This window comes from Lycorma delicatula, chromosome 6 (genome assembly GCF_047948215.1).
Source record: "Lycorma delicatula isolate Av1 chromosome 6, ASM4794821v1, whole genome shotgun sequence".
NCBI classification, from domain to species: domain Eukaryota; kingdom Metazoa; phylum Arthropoda; class Insecta; order Hemiptera; family Fulgoridae; genus Lycorma; species Lycorma delicatula.
In genome coordinates, this window is record NC_134460.1 from 110,851,894 (window position 1) to 110,872,094 (window position 20,201).

Consider the following 20,201-nt stretch of genomic DNA (forward strand, 5'->3'; position numbering starts at 1 on the left):
TAATGAACTAAATACCACTTTTGATATATCGTTGAATAGCTTATTACTATATGAGGGCTTATTACTGCAATTAACAAAAATATTTTGGGCTTTTTTTGACACTTTTGGATCAGTCGATTGTAATCAAAAGGAGAGGTGCACAACTAGATGTTACAACAGTCCTAAATCTAAAATTTCAACATCCTGCGGCTTATCGTTTTTGAGTTATGCGAGATACATACGTACGTACGTAGAGACGTCATGACGAAACTAGTCGAAATGGACTCAGGGATGGATGGTCAAAAATGGATATTTCCGTTGAAATTTGAAAACCGAAATTTTTCGCGATTACAATACACTTCATTAACATCCTAAAAATTTCAGTACGACCTCATTTTATCGCGGTAGTTGAAATCCCAGTGAAATCTTTCTCTATCCGTAACTCGCAAACGTAAAACTTAAGGATTTTTTTTATATGAACTTTTTCCATTATTATCACGAGTAAAATAGGTTATGAAAGTTCCGAGAGAACTTCGTATACACTCTATATATTAAAATTTATATTTATAAATTTAAATATATATGAGTTAGTAAAAGAAAGAAAAGAAATCTACTAATTTACTAATAATAAGAAAATTATTACTATTGTAGTATTACGTACCAACCCTAAAAACTATACATAAAAATGTTCAGATATTTTCTGGATACATAAATAATTTCATAAAGAAAACGTTGTAAGAATTATTTACAAAAAAAAAAATTAAATATTCTGTAATCACAAATACGTCTATACAACGTGAGAAAAAAATAAATCGATTAAGAAGAAATTTTTAATTAAATAAAACGTTTATAATTTTATTAGTTAGATTACATAAAAAATTGAAATTGAAATTCAATTCACCATAGAAAAAAACTTGCGACAGAAGCAGAACTGAAATAGATCAGTCTAAATCAATTAAAAAATAAAACGACTCGTATCGGAGTGAGGCATTTCATACAAACCAGTGTCCCATATTCTGCACAGTAGCTAACGATGCCAATTCACAATCGCTATTCAACTATATTTAAGATCTGTCGAGATAAATTAGAGAAAAAAATTCTTTAAAAAAAAACCATGAATTAAGAAAAGCAAAATTTTAAATTATATCTAATTTATATTATTAAAAATATTTTATAATATTAAAAAATCATAAATCAAGATTTTTCACGGACTGTTTTGTTGACCCATATTTTAAAATTAATTAAAATATATCAATCAGTTAGCTTCGTGATGTTAATTCTTTTAAATATCCAGTTAAGAATAACTATATCGCATTAATTATATCATAATAAATCCATCGAGTGACATATATTTTTTATATATATATAAATCTTTGTGGAATCTTTTTAATTACAACTAACCTTTACAGATAAAACACATTCTCTCTAGAATATAAAACTAAATTATTCCGAATGAATTATTTCATATTGGACAAACGGAATATAATATCAAACAGAACTACAATGGACACTTCAAAGACAAAACCAACTTAATAATTATCATTTTTCAACCATATTATGGATGTAAATCAATACGTTCACCAGCATCAATAACATCCTTGAAATTTAAAAAAAAAACCGTATCTTTAAAATATCATATTATAAAAAAAACTCTTATGCACTTCTGCACAATAAGAACGACTTTTCGTTTCCGTCGCCCTCACTAGTTCGCAATCAGAAACGCATTGATATTCAGAGTACAAGGGACTACATACGTTCGATTTTACTAATAGGCCCTACACACAAGCATCAATTACACTCACCACTATGAATCACTGCACAAGCACGTATGAAAATACGCGACACCACTACACAGCCAGAATAATCCCATATTAAGGTTATGTCGTTTGTCGTCGATCTTAAATTGAGCGTAACTCAAGAACGACCCAACCAATCTTCATCCCGGCCCGGGGTAGAAGGATAAAAATAAAACAATCTTCATAAAAGTTTCACACGCCTAACTTCAGATACTATACAGTATATCTAAATTTAATTGAAACTGATATAGTAGTTTTGGAGATTTTCTAGCCAGAAAATGTTATACATGAGAGGTATTTTCGTACTACTCATACCTCAAAACGTAAAGAAAATTCATTTTCACCCGCCCCCGCAAACCCATTGTGTGACCGAAAGTAATATCGTACTTTTCATCGAAAAATCTGTATATATACGAGTATATGTACATATAATGTACGTAATGAATAAGCATAATTCAAATTTAACACAAATCGACGCATTATAAGTGCTACTTGGCTTAAAAAAAAAAAATCTGATGAGGTCACCTTCCTTGTACGCCTATTAGATTACATAAATACATATTTTTAAAATTTAAAGTACATAAAATTTTATTTTATATAATAGCTTTTGAGTTATGCGAGATACGTACGTACTTACATACAAACGTCACGCCGAAACTAGTCGAAATGGATTCGGGTTGGTCATAATGGAAATTTCAGTTGAAATATGAAAACCGAAATTTTTCGCGTTCACAATACTTCCTTTACTTCATACAAGGAAGTAAAAAATAAAAGAAAAAAAAACGTTCAACATCATCATCATTTGACGCTAAACCCACAACAGTAGCATCAATCATTGATGATAGTCGTAAAAGCAAGTGACATAATATGAATTTTGAAAAATCTACTTTATTCAATGTGCTGTTAAAAGGTGTATTGTTTTAGTTGATTAAAATTTTACGAACTGTGTTAGTAATGCATAACTTTTAAGAGGAACATCGGAATTAGTTTGTTGGTCTGATGCACTCCCTCATTCCTTTTTATTCTATATTTTAAACTTTAACCTACCTATTTTCAACATTTTCCCCATTCTATATTTCAAAACTATCAATAATCAAATGTTCATTATTTCTATACTGTTCATATGTAGTTTTCATAACTACTGCACTTCTACAAATATTTTAAAGTATGTTCTCTTACCGTGATATTTAACTCACTGTTATCCTTTTTTCCATCAAATTTCATTAATTTGAATATTCCGTAAAGTTTTAATTATAATTTCTCCCAGTCCCAAACAACAATAAATGTAGTTGTGGGGAAACCATTTTTCTTTAAACTCGTTTCTACTTTCAGGCAGATAAATTAATAATATCTGTCTTTCATCCGGAGGTCCCGGGTTCGAATCCCGGTCAGCATGGAATTTTCACACACGTTACAAATCATTCATTTCATCCTCTGAAGAATGCCTAACGGTGGATCCGGAGATTAAAAAAAAAATTAATATCATATGCAAACGATGTCAAAATCCTTACTTTTTTTTTTTTTATTTTTTACTTCCTTGTGTGAAGTAAAGGAAGTACTGTAATCGCGAAAAATTTCAGTTTACAAATTTCAATGGAAATATCCATTTTAACCATCTCTGAATCCATTTTGAAAATTTCGGCGTGACGTCTGTACGTACGTATGTATCTCGCATAACTCAAAAACGGTTAGCCGTAGGATGTTGAAATTTTGGATTTAGGACTGCTGTAACGTCTAGTTATGCACCTCCCCTTTTTATTTTTGCAATCGACTGAACCAAAAGTGTTCAAAAAATTCCAACATCAAAAAAAAAAATTGGATTTTTTACTTTTTCTTAACTGCAGTAATAAGCCTTCATTGAGAGCTTATCACAATACATCATAAGTGATACTTATTTCATTGGTTCTAGAGTTATAGCCAAATGAATTTTTTTTTTAATAAAATATTTGGATCATATAAGGGAAAGGCACATCGGTTCGAATCAGACTTCATCTCCCTTTTTCAACTTTTTTTTTTTTTAATTTAAATATACTGATTTATTAATCATTAACTTCTCATGGTAAAAAAAAAATTCAATAAATAACAATTCAATAATAAAAATAAAAAAATATGAAAAAATAACTGAAGTTATTAATGAAATAAAATTTTATGTACTTTTCATTTTAAAAATAGTGTATATGTAATTTAATAGGCGTAGAAGGAAGTCATGTGGTGTCAACAACAGATTTTTACTATAGTTATTCGAATTTTTTTTTTTAACCTCCGGGATCAACGTTAGGATTATGTCAGTGGATGAGATGAATGGCAATTTTTGTAGGGTATTATATGAATATTTATTTAGCAATTTGTACATAACTTTTTTTTTGTTTATATTTTAATTCTATTTGACGTGCTGTTATAAACATTTTACACATTTCTTTAATTTTATACAAAATAATAAAACTGTTAATCTTTTTATCGAATTTAATATATAAAGGGAATGCAAAAGAAAATTATATCATTTCGCCTTTGATTACTTTGCATCGCCTTTGCTTAACTGAATACATCGGTTCCGAGAAATAGCCATGGAAATATAATAAGGCCTTATTATGTTTCCATTGTAATTTTAAACAAATTACTAACCTATTTAAAACGTTACTAATGTATTAAAAAACAAAATTAAAACTTTTTCTTTACGAAATAATATTGTGCTTCCGGTAACTTTTTTAAATGAAAATAAAAAGAAAAGAAGATGAATTTTAGGTATCTCTTTTTAACGTTTAAAAAAGTGTGTGCTATAATAACAACATCCACTAACGCTTACTGAGTTGTAATTTGTTTAAATAGATGCACAATTAATTTAACAATTTTGTTTTCTTGTATTAATATATTAAATAATTATCTATTTACATTTTTTACTTTATAATTAAATGTATAATCTTTCTAAGCTATTTTAATTTTTACCACGATGTCCCATAATAAATTGAGAATCTACAAAATAATATATTACAGTTATTATATAACTGTAAGAATATAAAATTTAAATATTTTAATCTTTATTTCGATATCAAATCTGTTATTTTTTCGGCCTAAGTTTCTTGCTTATTTAATATATACTGGAAACTTAATAACTTTGATGTAATTACAATGTTAGTACAGGTAATGAATCTGTCGCTGTTATTACTTTCAGTAATTATAATAATTGAAGCCTGGAGTTGGTGAAAGAAAAATAAAACAGAACTGGAGGTAATGACTTTTACACACCAGTTGTGTTTTTTTATGTTTTGATTATTTGAATAAAATTCAAATACTTTCATACGTAATATAATCAAAATGCCTTCATACGTTTTAATTTCCCGTCTAGCGCTACAGCAGAGCTACAGCTTTAGAAGGGAAAGTATTGTAATCGGTCCAGTTTGGGCATATGCGGTTTTCACCAGATCGTGACGTTTTGACATCTAAGGAACCCAAAAAACCGGATGGAAATTTTCCGGATTTTCGTATGTACGTGAGTATGTTTAGTTTCGCCCACTAAATCACCATATATCTCCAGAACTACTGGATCGATTTTGACCAAATTGGGTCAGATTACTTTTATACATGGAGCATTGATGCCATTAAATTTTCAACTTAAAAGGTCAACGGGATGAGGCTGCAAAACAAGGTCACCCTCATTATCACGAGACTTCGCTTAATTAAGGTCTTATTTTTCTTAGGCACATTTGTTAAAAATTAAAAAATTATAATATTTAAAAAAAATATTTTCTGTAAAATCGCACCCCGGTACTTATTGCAACTAATAAATTGCAAACTTTTGAGTTGTTAATATCACTCGATATAATCATTATATTACCATTTATATTTATTTGTTTTGTAAATATAATTAACCAAACTTAACCTACGCTCGCTACTTTGACTACTAACACATATTGTTTTGAGTATTTAAATAATAAATTCAGTAATTACTGCAATTATTTATTATTTAAATAATCAAAACATTACTGTTAATTAGTCGATGTTAGCAAGCGTAGGTTAAGATTGGTTAATTTATATCTATAATTATAAGCAATAATGCTTATATTTTTAATATGTAAAATACGTTAATGATCCTGTAACTTTGAAGTATTTCCAAAGTTACGGGATCATTATGGTTATGGTCAACGGGTTAATTCGTAAGTACCCGCATCCCCAACAAAAAAATGCTCTAAATAAACTATTGGCGAAGTGGGAATACTACATCAACAGTACCTCCTCTCACCGCAAGGAGCGCTAGTGTAGCACTAACGTACAGCTGCTGTAGTCGTCTGTATGTTGTGATATCACAGGTGAGCGGTAGAATTAAATAAATTATTAGCATTAGAACTGTAAAAAAATATTTAAAGTGTCCGCTAGTAACGCAACAATGCGCAAATGAAATATGGTATGCGAGCGTGCTTTAGTAAGAATCATTAAATTAAATACAAAAAAAAAAAAATTATATTTAAATAAAATATAAATATTTTAAATTAAGTTCTGTGTGTAAGCCGTGCATCACATAAAAGCCGCGTGAAAACCCTACAACTGCGTCGTCAGCTTTTTTTTATAAGGTTTTGATATTAAATGTAACATTAGTAAAATACAATTCTGTTCTTTTCGGAATTTTTTATAGATCTATTATAATTCTAGAGACTAAAAAAAAATCTAAAACTACCCAACCAGGAATAAATTTTTTGTTAATGACTACTACTCTTTCGAAGATTTTATATTTTTATTAAGTAATAATAAACCAGGCGCTTTTATTACACGATAAAAGTATTCAAAACAGTTGGTAAGAAAAAAAAATATTGCATCATAAAAGAACATGTGTTACAAAACTTTTGAAACCATATGTGAATGTTGAAATACTGAGTAGGTGTAACTAGCCTTACAATAAAATTTTATTTTATTTTACAAGCGACAATATAATTGTAGACGTATTAAATAAATTATACCATTGATCAGATACAAGCTTGCATGTTAATGTGGTTTACATTATCAAAGATGATTTGGCAAAGGCTGCTAATAAAAAAAAAAAGATTAATAATAGAAAGAATACTTTAATTAATGTAAAATTCACACATACGCATATACATTACAAATAAATTATACAAATCTAGTAAATAAAAAAACTCACAAAACCCGACTATAATGAAAATAGATTGAGGAAATAACCAACAATAAAATTACTTTACCGGCTGCATTCTTTTCTAAACCTAATGGTTAACCATGATAACATTTCAACCGTATTAATTAAATACATCAGACAATCGTAACTTTACAAAACTTGTAATTTAGACTTTAATCAATTTAGTCTCATTTAGCAACATTTAAAGGACAATAACTCGCAGAAAATTATTACTTCATCAGTTGTATAGTAAATTGACCATAAACGATCGCAAATACTTTTTGCTTCACCAGATTCTATTATTTCAATAAAAAAAAATTTTTTTGTAGAGAGAAACAAAAACACAATCCTGATTACTTAGAAAAAAATATACCAAAAATTTTATTCTTATATGTTAATTGACAGTTTAGACATATGACAATCGATAGTTTTATCGTTTAGAACGTTAAGGCTTATTTATCATATAAAACAGATAAATGATTAAGATCTAACCCGAATAATAGTTTAGGACGGCAACCACTAATGGGACACGGTATTTAATATATTTGAAAGTGATTCAATACTAACAATTATGGTAGTGATTATACTTTATCGATTAGTTTAAAGATTAACAACATTATTCATACTAAAGGGAAAAAATTTCGGAAGTATTTTAATTTCCCGTGTAGCGCTAGAAGGCAAAGTATTGTAATCGGTACAATTTGAACATATACGGTTTACACCGGATCTTGACGTTTTGACACCTAAGGAATCCAAAAAAACCGGAAGGAAATTTTTCGGATGTTAATATTCGTATGAACGTGTGTGTGTTCGGTGTTGTCCTCTAAATCACCTTACATCTTCAGAACTACTGGACCGATTTTGACCAAATCTGGTCAGATTACTTTTATATATAAGGCATTGATGCCATTACATTTTCAACATAAAAGGTCAAGGGAGTAAGGCTGTAGAGGAAGGTCACCCTCAGTATCTCGAGATTTCGCCTAACTAAGGTCATATTTTTCTTAGGCAGATTTCCTAACAATTAAAAAATAATAACAATGGCAAAAACATTTTTGCAAAATCGCACCCCATCCGAAAATATGCTGTTTAGCCGTCTGCTATGTTGTGACGTTATAGGTGAGCGGTAGAATTATATAAATGAATTTTTTTTAACCTTTTTTTTGTTTAGGTATTGCTTCAGAGGATGAGATTTATGAGATGAATGAATTGTAGCGTGTGTGAAAATGGCATGTCTGACCGGGATTCAAACACAGGACCTTCGGATGAAAGGCCGAGACGCTACCAAAAAGACTTACGTAAGTCTCATAAATGAATAATATTTCAAGTGTAAAAAAGTAACGCGGTCTGGTTTGGTCTCGAACTGGATCGCCCCATTAACTTGGTACCTGGTGCGTTAAGCATTGCGGCTATACCAGCCTGCTGACCGTACAAGCAAAATTTGTAAGTTGTGAAATTACATTAGTTTAGTTAGTACCGACTGGCGCAGCTAGTACCGCCTCACCTGCGCGAATAAATAAGGTATGCGCGCGTGCTTTAGTTAGAATCATCATTGAATTAAATAAACGAAAAAACATTACATTTACATAAAATAATAAGTATTTTAAAACGAGTTTGTTGACGGGAAAGTCCTACAACTACGTTGTCAGCTTCTTTTTTATTTCCCAATCAACTTTAAATTAATATATGCACTTTAATTTAATACTGATAATTTTTCTTTGAAGAACAACTAAATAAATATATCCGTTTTTTACTTCCTTGTACGAAGTAAATTAAGCATTGTGATCGCGAAAAATTTAGGTTTCCAGATTTCAACGGAAATATCCATTTTGATCATCCCAGAATCCATTTTGACTAGTTTCGGCGTGACATCTGTATGTACGTAAGTATCTCACATAACATAAACACGATTACCCGTAGAATGTTAAAGTTTAGGAATTAGGATTGTTGTGACATCTAGTTGTGCACCTTCCCTTTTGATAGCAATCGACTAAACTAAAAGTGTCCAGCGCAAAATCCTCCAAAAATTGGATTTTGGACTTTTTCTTAAGTACAGTAGCAAGCACTGATTGAGAGCTTTTCAACGATGTATAAGTGGTACTTATTTTCATTGGCTCTAGAGCTTATAGCCAAATGAAATTTTAATTAATGAAATATTTGGATCTTACAAGGGAAAGGCATATTCGAATCCGAATTCATTTTTTTAATCCGACAAAACGCATTTTCTTACAATTCCAGCAAAATTTTGGTTATCCCTTGCCGTAAGGATTGGTTATATAAAAAATTGTTTCAGACAAATGTTTTTGAATGTTTAGAGGACTAACGACCACTTTAAACCGATTAGATACTGTGTCTATAAAGGGAGGTATGATTATTTTTTGTCTTTGAAACCCCATTTTTTCAACCCCGTGGGCCAATGATTGGTAATATAAAAAAATTTACTTAGATAAGTTTTATGCCCTTATCCAAGGAATAGTAAGAAGTTTAAACGAATTCGATATTTTACTTAATAAAAAGGTTATAGCAATTTTTTTTCGAAAAAGCCCCTCCCCATTTCTACTCCCCAGGGTACGATTTTGGCCGTTAACAAAATCGACCGAGATTTTGGGACGAGTTATTTTTAAGGAACAATTTGAAAGTGACTGGGGAAAAATTACGGCAGTTATAGTGTCCACAAGAAAGTTAAATATATATAAATGAAGTGCAGCAAAAACTGTGTATATGTAATTTAATAGGCGTACAAGGAAGTCATGTGGTGTCCACATCAAATTTTTTTATATCTCCGGGAATAACTTGATTCCTACAATAAGGGAAAGTATATAGTTTGGTCCAAAATTCTGATGTCAAGTTTTTTAACGAATGTCAACATTTCACGATCTTGTGCGTCCAAAAAAACGTAAAAAAAACACATGAGTTTTCGGAAGGTGTACGTACATGTGATGGCCTGTACTTTGATTAATGTTTCTGGAGTGGCTCCACATGAGTTCTTCGAAATTGTCTCGAAAATTTCTATATATATATATATATATATATATATATATATATATATATATATATATATATTTATAGGACAATGATAGGACTAAAGTTTGGACAAAATTAAAAAAGGGAGAGGGAAGTTTTCGTCATTTTGAATTTCTAACTTTTTATTTAGTGATCGTAAGAAATTGGGATTTAATACGATGAAAGTACTTGTTACGTTACTTAAAATTCCAAATTTTCAAGATCAATCTATGATTTACGAGTAATGGAATCAATATTATTTGTAAATAAATTATGTTCCATATCTTGAAAACCCGTTGACAAAAAACGGTGAAATAGCAAAAATATTTGGCTATATTATCCCAGCTTTGGCCTGATTTCGATTCCATCGGACTAGAAATCAACACGTTACCCATTACCCCTCGGGTAAAGTTATACAGAATATCCTGGGAGGTGTTGTTCAAACTTAAAGGACTGATTCAGAACATCAAAATAAAAAAAACTATTCACGTAAACTAATGTTCTATTTTGCTTCTTTTCTCGTCTGTTCGTGATTTCGTATTTTATCCAATAAAAATCTATATGTTATATTGAAATTTGATTAATGTATACACACATCTTCTATAAAAAATAAAAATTTTAATAAAATTCTACTTTTGAAAATGAAAAAATCTGATGTGGACACCACATGACTTCCTTGTACGCCTATTAAATTACATATACACATTTTTTTAGAATCAGAGGTTAATAATTATTAATAAATCAATATATTTAATTAAAAAAATTTGTTTCTTTTAGTTCTAGTTCTTTCGAAGCTAGAATACGGATCTATACTATATGACTCTGCAAAAGAGAAATTAAGAGCATACTTGACCCCTTACACAACACCTGCATTCGCATGTCAATAGGGGCATTCACCACTTCCCCTATACCAACTTTACTGGTGGAATCCGATGAACTCCCATTGCGTTACAGGAGGAAATACAAGAATATCAAACACGCGATCAACTGTTCACGGAAAATGACCAGACACGCTCGTACTTCGCGACTTGAAGGAAGGACGTCCTTTCCGCAGTCTTTCAGCTTCAGGCTGCTTCGCTGTCTCCAAGAACTAGATCTGCCTGCCCCGAAGATCCTTGAAAAGGGAATAGGATGTGGCGCCCCTTTGTTACGAGCGTCTCCACAGATCGTATACTTACAATCTGAAAATTTTGATCTTACAAGGAGATGGCATATTCGAATCCGACTTCATTTCCTTTTCTTTTTTTTAATTTTTGTTTTTTTAACTTTAATATATTGATTTATTAATAATTATTAACCTCAGATTGTAAAAAAAAATTACAATAAATAATAATTCAATAACAATAAAAAAAAAGAAATAAAATCAGAACTTATTAGTGAAATAAAATTTTATGTATTTTTCATTTTAAAAATATATGTAATGAATATTCTGTAGAAACCGATTTCAAAAATCTTTTATAAATTGTTATTTAAAATTGATTTTTATTTATATTCCACAATTGATTTAATAGATTTTAAGTAAAAATAATAAAGTTATTAATATTTATATACCCAATGGAGTATTTTAAAATAAAAATCTATCAAGAGATTTTTATTTAAAGATAAATCATTTCTAAAAATTGGTTTATTTTCACAATAAATCCAGTTTAGAGGAAACTGATATTCCTTACACAGGCAGTCGATTGCTCGTTTTTATATGGACTTGAATGGTAGATTATGGATACCGGAGTTCGGGTTTCAATCAATCATACGTCTCAGGCATGGTCTACCTGAGTCTCTTCCTGTTTTTTGTAATTTATTCCTAAAAATAATATACGCGAAAAAAAATTGAAAATATATCTTTCAACTATTTAATAACTACTCTTTTCTCTTTGCTCTCACCCAATCAGATCGTTTTCAAACAATGGTTTTCCAGTATTTGACCATGTACTAATTATTTCAGCCAGGATATATTAATTTTTTTAATTTAATACTACGTACTACACTATAATGAATAATTATATATACGAGGAGTTCTTTTGATTAATAAAATTGGAGAAACATTAATTAAAAGTAACCAATATTATATAGTATTAAAAAACCTTTTAATATAATTGGTTAAGTTTCCACTCCAGTTTCCCTTGGAATTGAGAAAAACAAATGATTTTCTCGCTTATTAGCTGGCGGTGTCGTTGAGCTCACTGGAAATGCTTAGCGCGACACTTCCAAATACGTTTAAATTGAATTAAATACGAGTAAAAGGACAACGAATATTAAATATTTCATCTATAAGTTAGTTTCTTTATTTTTGTTATCGCTGCTAACTTCTGTATTATGAGATAAAGGATATATGTCGTCGATCGGCTACGGTAAGTATGGTTTTGGAAACCAAACCTCGTAATACAATGGTTTTCTTTTTAATTTGGTTTCAAACATAAGTGAAACAGATTATAAACAAATTGCAAGGTGAGGAAAAAATAAATATTGTTTTTTCAGCTTTAACCATCGCATGTAATAACCAATTTATTACAGGCTGCAGTTGTGGAATATTATTAATAAAATATGATAGCTAATAATTTTCTTTCGAGGTTTAGTAGATAGCTTGCACTGAAGCAGAATACCTAATCTCATTTCTGTTTATAATCATCAACTCGGTGTGCGATCTACAAGGCTGTTTTTCATTTATAAACACTTGCCTACTTAACTTATCAAAACTGCATATGATTTGAGTTAAAAAACAGTATAATCTTTATTTTCAACTTCCAGGATTACCGTTGTTTCAGAGAATGAAACGAATGAAATTTTTGTAGCATGTGAAACTGCCATGCCAGACAGGGATTCTAACCCGGGACCTCCGGATGAAAGGTCGTGACGCTACCACTCGCGCCACGGAGGCCGGCAAACAGTATAATCTGGCTTACAATAAATAATCGTACAGATGTTATTACGTGAATAAGCATTACTCCGTAATGAACACTATTCACACAAGCTGATCATTCATTTATAATAGTTCAGTAAAAACACGAAAATTTAAGAACGGAATAACGCACTACTTACTTGATAAGTAAGGTTAAATTTTAATAAGTAAAACATCTTTTTCAATAAATTAAATAATTTTAGATAAAATCAATTCAGAATTTACTGTTCAATAATCGTGTTTATTCTTATCTCCAGAAAAAAGTAATTCAGTGAGAAGTGGAGGTCATTAAAAATTTCAAAAACAATAATCAATAGAATAAGCAAGAAAGTTCTTTTTCAACTATATACATACATACATACATATATATATATATATATATATATATGTATACACACACACACACTTAATTTTCAAAAGCAAAGCTATTTAAAATTTGGCATTACAATTTATTATACAGCAGCCCGTGAAAAGTAAAAAAAAGAAGATTTACCCGCTTAAAATTTCACAAAAAAACTTTTAATTAAAACCAATTATAGTTTCAGTCTGTATATTACAAGAAAAAAAAAAAAATATATATATATATATATATATATATATATATATAAATAAAACCCGCCGGGTTCAACTGATCATCGCAAAATCAACTGATTTTTGAAGTCGAGAGTTCCAAGGTTTGAATCCTGTAAAGGCAGTCGCTTTTACATGGATTTGAATGCTATACCGGTGTTCGGATTTCAATTAACTACACGTTCAGGAGTGGTCCACCTGAGTCTGTTCCGCTACAAGTTTACCGATACATTTACACTTAATTCGCACAACATCTGCAGCAGCTACGTCAGACCTGGCAAGCGGGTAGCGGTTATTACATTTGCCTACACACACGCACACAAGTGCGCGCGGCAGTAACAAGAAATCTGGTTGGAGAAAAAATACGAAATCTTTAACCGGACCTATGCAATATTATTACAATAAAAAAAAGGTACAAAAATTGCGTAATTAATTTAGAACAAATTGTATTCAGAAAGATAGCCGAATATACACAGAGGATAAAGTAAAAAAATTACGTATATGTGCGCGCGTGCACATTTATATGTACATATAAATGTGCACGCACATATAATCTTATAATAATCTCAATCTATCCGTAATAAATTACGTAAATGTAAATTTTTTTATATATTCAAAAATAAAAATTTCAAATTAAATTACGCCTAACTTAGAAAATAACCATTTACGGAAAACCGTTAGTCAAAAAATGCTGAAATTTAACAAGGATTATTAATAAATAACGGTAGATAAGTATTAGAAAATATTACAACGAAATTTTTGTTGGTTTTACAAGCGTAATATATTACGCTTGTAAAACCTGAATTATTATTTATTTGTATAATAATAAAAAACTGAGATTTTTTTAAAAGTTTTCTTTTATTTCGTTCATTAATTCTAGCAGTAAAAGAAATTGTAAAAAGTTAGAAGAAAAGTTCATAAATTTTACCGAAAAAACTTTGTAAATCATTTACGTCGATCATGATATTGTAAATTAAATGAAAAATATGATTACAGTACAATAGGTAACCGGAAAAAAGGATTTATTCTTAAACGCTACGTAGATAATAAATAAAATTTATCGAAAAAGTATAACCATCACCTATTATTGCAAAAATAAAATAAAATAGAGTAATAATAAATAATGTTACTGAACGTCACTAACCTGCATACCATGTTGTCTTCGATGTTTAATTCAATTGGTAAACTAATGTACACAGAAATATGCCTGTCCTTAAATTTAAATTTTCTTCATTTTAATATAATAGTATGATCAACTACTGAAAAATAAAATCTGCACTGATAGATCATAAATTTTATTTAAATCAATTTTGAATTCTATAAAAAAAATATTTTAATAATCTGATCAAGATGAACATTCAAGAAGTTAAATAATATTTAACTGAATGTATGTTACATTTAATTTCTGCAATTCCAAAAATCAGAGCATCTTAGAAAAAAATCTCCAATCTTAGGAAAAAAAAGACAAATTTATTTAATATTTACAAAATTTAGACAAAACTAAGAGCTAAATATACGAAATCATTTCACAGTAGAATAACTTAAACATTAATGTATATATTCTAAATAAACGACTTTTTATATATCATCTAGCATTAAAATAATTCTATAAAACGTAAAACCGTTACAAAGTGTACGAAAATCTTGAAGATCCTTTCTTAAATCATTATTCAGTACATTATTCAAATACATTACTCACTACATTATAGAATGTATTGAAATGTAACAAAGTTGTGGAATATAAAGAGTATTTCGAGTTTTAAATCTATGCAATAAATTTATAGGTTTACATATTTTAACGCATCAAAATTAACAGAAAAAAAATGCTTGTAGAAAGTCAAATATTAACGCTGCTACTATTTTCAAAAGAAAAGTAAACTAACTGAAAACAATTTTCATTGTACGATTTACTGAATCTACGTTCAAAACAATTACGTTAGATGTATCAAAACCTTTCCTTTCTCGCAAAACATACTAATAGTATTTTCTTAAACTAAAAAAAAAAAAAAATCAAACCAGTTACTAATATATGCTGTCAATTTACAATTCAACTTATTTATCTAATTTATAAAACGTTTCTAATATACTGCGATTTATTATAACATATACAAAGTAAATAAAGTTCTAAATCTTCCGTAAATTAAATTTTTTGTTTCTTATTACGGTATTTAAATAAATCGAACATATTAATTCACGAAAATATTCCCTGAATCGGCTTAATAATAATAAATAAAATATTTAAAAAATTAATACTTTGAAAAAGAAAAAAAAACAGATATCGTAATTTGAATTTTTAAAAAAAATAATAATAAAAAATGATGAAACAAAAATACTTCTTAGTTCAAAAGATAAATATAGAATACACGCAAGACTCAAAATAAAAAAAACAAGCAGAAACAACTTTCATTTAAACAAAAGTTAATTATTTATTTTTTGTAATATAAAATATGTTTGAACTAAAAAAAGTTTAAAAAATTCCAAAGTTTTATTTTTTTCTGCTCTCCCACCTCTCCAAAATCACCTTCCTACAAATTTTTTGATATTTCTACGTTTACTGTATTAAAAGGAAGAAAGTAAAAAAAAATTACACTGAAAAATGTACAACCAATAAAAAGTAACCTAAAATTTGTTTCTTGGGGTTGAAAGGTGAATTAGTAGAAATTTTATTGTACATTAACTTTTAATAACATAAATGTTTAAAAACACAAAAACGTTTTAAAAAATCGATATTTATAAAAATTTGATCGGCCCCTCCCTACCCGCCAATATTACCTCAAGATATTTTTTTTTCCAGTCACTTGCACAACTATTATATATCTAGTATAGGAACACATAAAAAAATTCTATTAAAAAATATGCAATCAGTAAGAAGTTAATTTTTTCGAATTTTGGGGAAGTTACGAGGATTTTTTTAATGCTAGTTTAATCATGCACGCATTACTGAGTTTAATATAGGAGTGGGGTTATGTTTGAAAAATTTTCAAAAATTGACCACAAAAAACTATCTGCCCCCCACCACAAAAATTTACCTACAGATTGCCCCATACATAAGAGTTTCTGCACAAACTTTCCTCAAAATCGGTTTATCAAGTTAAAAGTTATTAAGCTTCAAACATGCCAATACACGTACATAGGGGGTAAGAAAATTACCCCCCACTTTTTTTTATTTTTGGGGTCCCTGGATCATGAAACGTCGAGAAATGCACAAAAATTCATACTCCTCTTTTTGACTAATTAACGTACTTCACTTCTTACACTATGCCACGAAAGTAATTGAATTTTCCATTCCTAAAAATTACTTTCATAAAAATTCAGTTTTAGAAAACTTCAAATCTTACGTACTGCACAATAAACTAAAGAAATGATTTATGTATGAAGAAAACCCAAGTTTCCCTCATAATACATCATTGAGTAAGAGAAATATAACTTAATTTAGAAATTCTAACCTGTTAAAGGCTAAAAGTTTTAATAGGCCTAATAAAAACGCATACCATATCATAATAAATATTCAAAAAAGGTCACCAGTGATACACTTTCGTTAAAACTAAATAATTAAGGATAAAAAGAAAATAATTATAATTCAAACGTAAAGTATCTAAGACTAAATATTACTTTATATAATTTCATTTTATACGCGTTCAATTCCCAACTAAGATCTGACACTTCATGTAATCTATATAACATTTTATAAAATATCTGTAATTAGACGTAAACATATTAAAAATAAATAGATTTATGATTAAGTCTTACAAAAAAAATAATCTTATAAACTTTCTAGAAAATAAGTCTGATATTAAAAAAATTTTTTTTTTAAAAATCACTCTTATCCACAATTCATAAAAGGTAAAAATTCAAAGGTATGGGATAAATATGAAAATATATCGTTGCACGAGAAAAATAATGGAGTATAGATTAATCGACAGGTATAATGATTTTTATCTGAACAAATAATACAGTAGTTAATTAATCATTTACTGTGTAGAAACAAATTTTCAAAATTTATAGTATAAAAAAAAATAGAAAAATTATAAATTAAAGGACAGAAACAACGTAAAAATTTCAAAATTACATTAACATGATATTAACAATTTAATATGAAAGAAAATTTATAAAATAATACATCACGATTAACAAAATGTTTCCATTAAACTTCCCTTTTCCAGTTTAAAAATATAGTATCTGCTACTAGAGGAAATTTATATTGAAGAATTAAATTTTAAAAAACGTTACAAAAACGAAAAGTAACGTAAACCAGTGAAAGCAAAGAAACTGTACCGTTTATTTAAATAATTAATAATTTTTTTAAATAGTAACAATACTAAATGTTAATAAAATTTATTAAATTACAACAAAACTTGAGAATAATATTAACAAAAAGTAATAAAATAGATGAGCAACAAATCTATTTAAATAAATATATATATATATATATATATATATATATATATATATATATATACAATAAAAATCATTCAGCCGAAAAATGTGTGTGTGGATATTATTTATTGCGGTTTTGATATACCATAATATATTTTTACGCCTGTTACGTAATCAGACGATCAGACACATTACGGTACATGTTACGAAAACATCCGTCTCTTAACATAAAAACAAAATATTGTATACATAAAAATATAAAATACAATACACGAGACAAATAATTAAATATTTATTAACCAATTAATAAAAATCGGTTAAGTAAAAGAACAACGAATTTATTTTAAAAATATGGTTATTTTCACTACAAAAAGTAATTTTAGCCAAATTTAACTTTAGTAAATAAAAAGTATCAACAATTTAACTAAAAAGATAAACGACATAATAATCTAAATTTAAATATTTAACTAATTAATATTCTAATTTAATGAAAATATTAAATAATTAATATTGTTATTTACTAGGAGTTAATTTATAATTCGTAATTAACTGAAAACAAATAGATCAGGTTATTTTCAAAACTAAAATTAAAAACATATATACTATGAATAAAATAAAAAAGGCATGATCGTATCTAAAGATAAAATAATACGTTAAATCAGATTGAAAATGATTTTTTTTTATAATTTACGAAGTCACATCCGGTCACTGACTACTGGAGTGAATTTATCTGATAATAGATTAATTTAAAAAAAATACCCGGACATTAAAAACATCATGTGTATACAGTTGATATATAAATTGATTTGGTATTTTATAACATAACTGATAAGCGAAATAATTAGTTATTTACGTAAATTTTCATAAATTTTTGTTTAATAAAATTTTCCGTTGAATACTAGTTAGTATAAAAATACTGCAAATAATTTTATGACTTTTACAAAAAAAAATGAATAGAAAATATTATTAATTTAATAATATAAATATTATAGTACAATATTATCATAATTCAAAACAATAAAACTGATTAAGTTATCGTTAAACTAGTACAACTCCTTTCTGATTAAAAATAAATTTATATTTTGTTACTCACATATGGTACGATAACAATAAAATTAAAATATAATTTATTTAAAACAAATAAAAAGGTATTACATAAATAATTTTAAAATCCTAATAACATGTTGGTTCAACATAATGTCCTCTTTATTCCTAGTAATTTGAGGTTATACAGAGTCTGTCTGTTCCTAAAATAATCGCAGAGAAATGTTGCACTGTACAAACTTGTTGTAAAAATACTTCACAAAACGCCCCTCTTCTGAGTTACAACACGGCGGGAGAGATATGGAATTAACAGCTTCAGCCAAAAAATACAATCCTGGTTTCAAGTAAAAAGGAACCACTCTAGTGTAAGCATTTAACCGACTGAATTAGGTTATAACTAGAGTGCAAGCTTAAACTCGCGATAATTTTATTCTACCACCGTAATAAGATCGACAATCTTACTGTACTCTTACTATCAATATATTTAATGTAAGCATTAACAAATTATTAAACTCACCATACATCATCGACGCAAGTGATGCTGCGAAAAACAGATAAATAAACTTTGTTTTTCATTGAGAAATAAAAACACTAAATTATAATAATATATGTTGAAATAATGTTTCACCAACATGGATCGATACATATATAAAACACACACGAATCCTAAAGTACTCTTAAAAAAGAGTATACATTTAATTTTAAGTCATAACTTTACTGATATAAATTAAAAGGTAAAAGAAGAATTATGATAAAACATTTACAGCGAGACCCGGCAGCCGATAAAAGACAGACTGTATACAGTTCACACAAAAATAACGGTTATTTCACAGATCATTTAAATTCACCGACTAATATCATACTAATAACGCGACTGATAACTGACAGTACAATACAAAACCATTCTAGCAATGCTACTTTCTCCTAGCACGAGAACGGTCTTCCCAGCGAAGCAATCGTACCAAAAACTAGGAAACAACTGGACAGAAGGGCACAAAGTCTGCACTGCACTGCGACTGTGGAAGGAGCACCTTCAGGTTGGGCAACTCTCAATACAAAATTTCTCTACCAACAATCAATAACAACCGCATTACACTATTCAAAAACGTGAGTACATATATGAAAGCCGAAAATCTTAATTTTTATCAATTATATAGCGACTACATTAGTACATAAGTTTAATTATTATGGCATACACCACCTAGGCTATTTCATTAGGCAATATAGTTCATTTTTAATATAGGTTTGCTTCAGAATTACACAGAAAGTTACCTAACAACCGTTAATCGTACGAAAATATTTAATTACGCTATGCAATTTCGAGTAAATAATAAATAATATTTATATAAAAAAATATTTAATTAATCAGTTACTAGAAAATTTATTTCCCTTAATTTGTAAAAAAAATATAGTT

The 20,201-nt window shown here is 28.3% G+C and overlaps 1 protein-coding gene across 2 annotated transcripts in view; it reads right to left on the minus strand.

Annotated features, from left to right (window-relative positions):
• The window catches only part of LOC142326787 (uncharacterized), a 355,257-nt gene extending 335,504 nt beyond the window's left edge, over positions 1–19,753 (minus strand). For both annotated transcript variants that reach the window (XM_075369494.1, XM_075369497.1), the window contains exon 1: positions 19,305–19,753. The gene's annotated coding sequence lies outside the window, so the exon portion shown is untranslated. The remainder of the gene's footprint in view (positions 1–19,304) is intronic.
• Between the last annotated feature and the right edge of the window lie 448 nt (positions 19,754–20,201).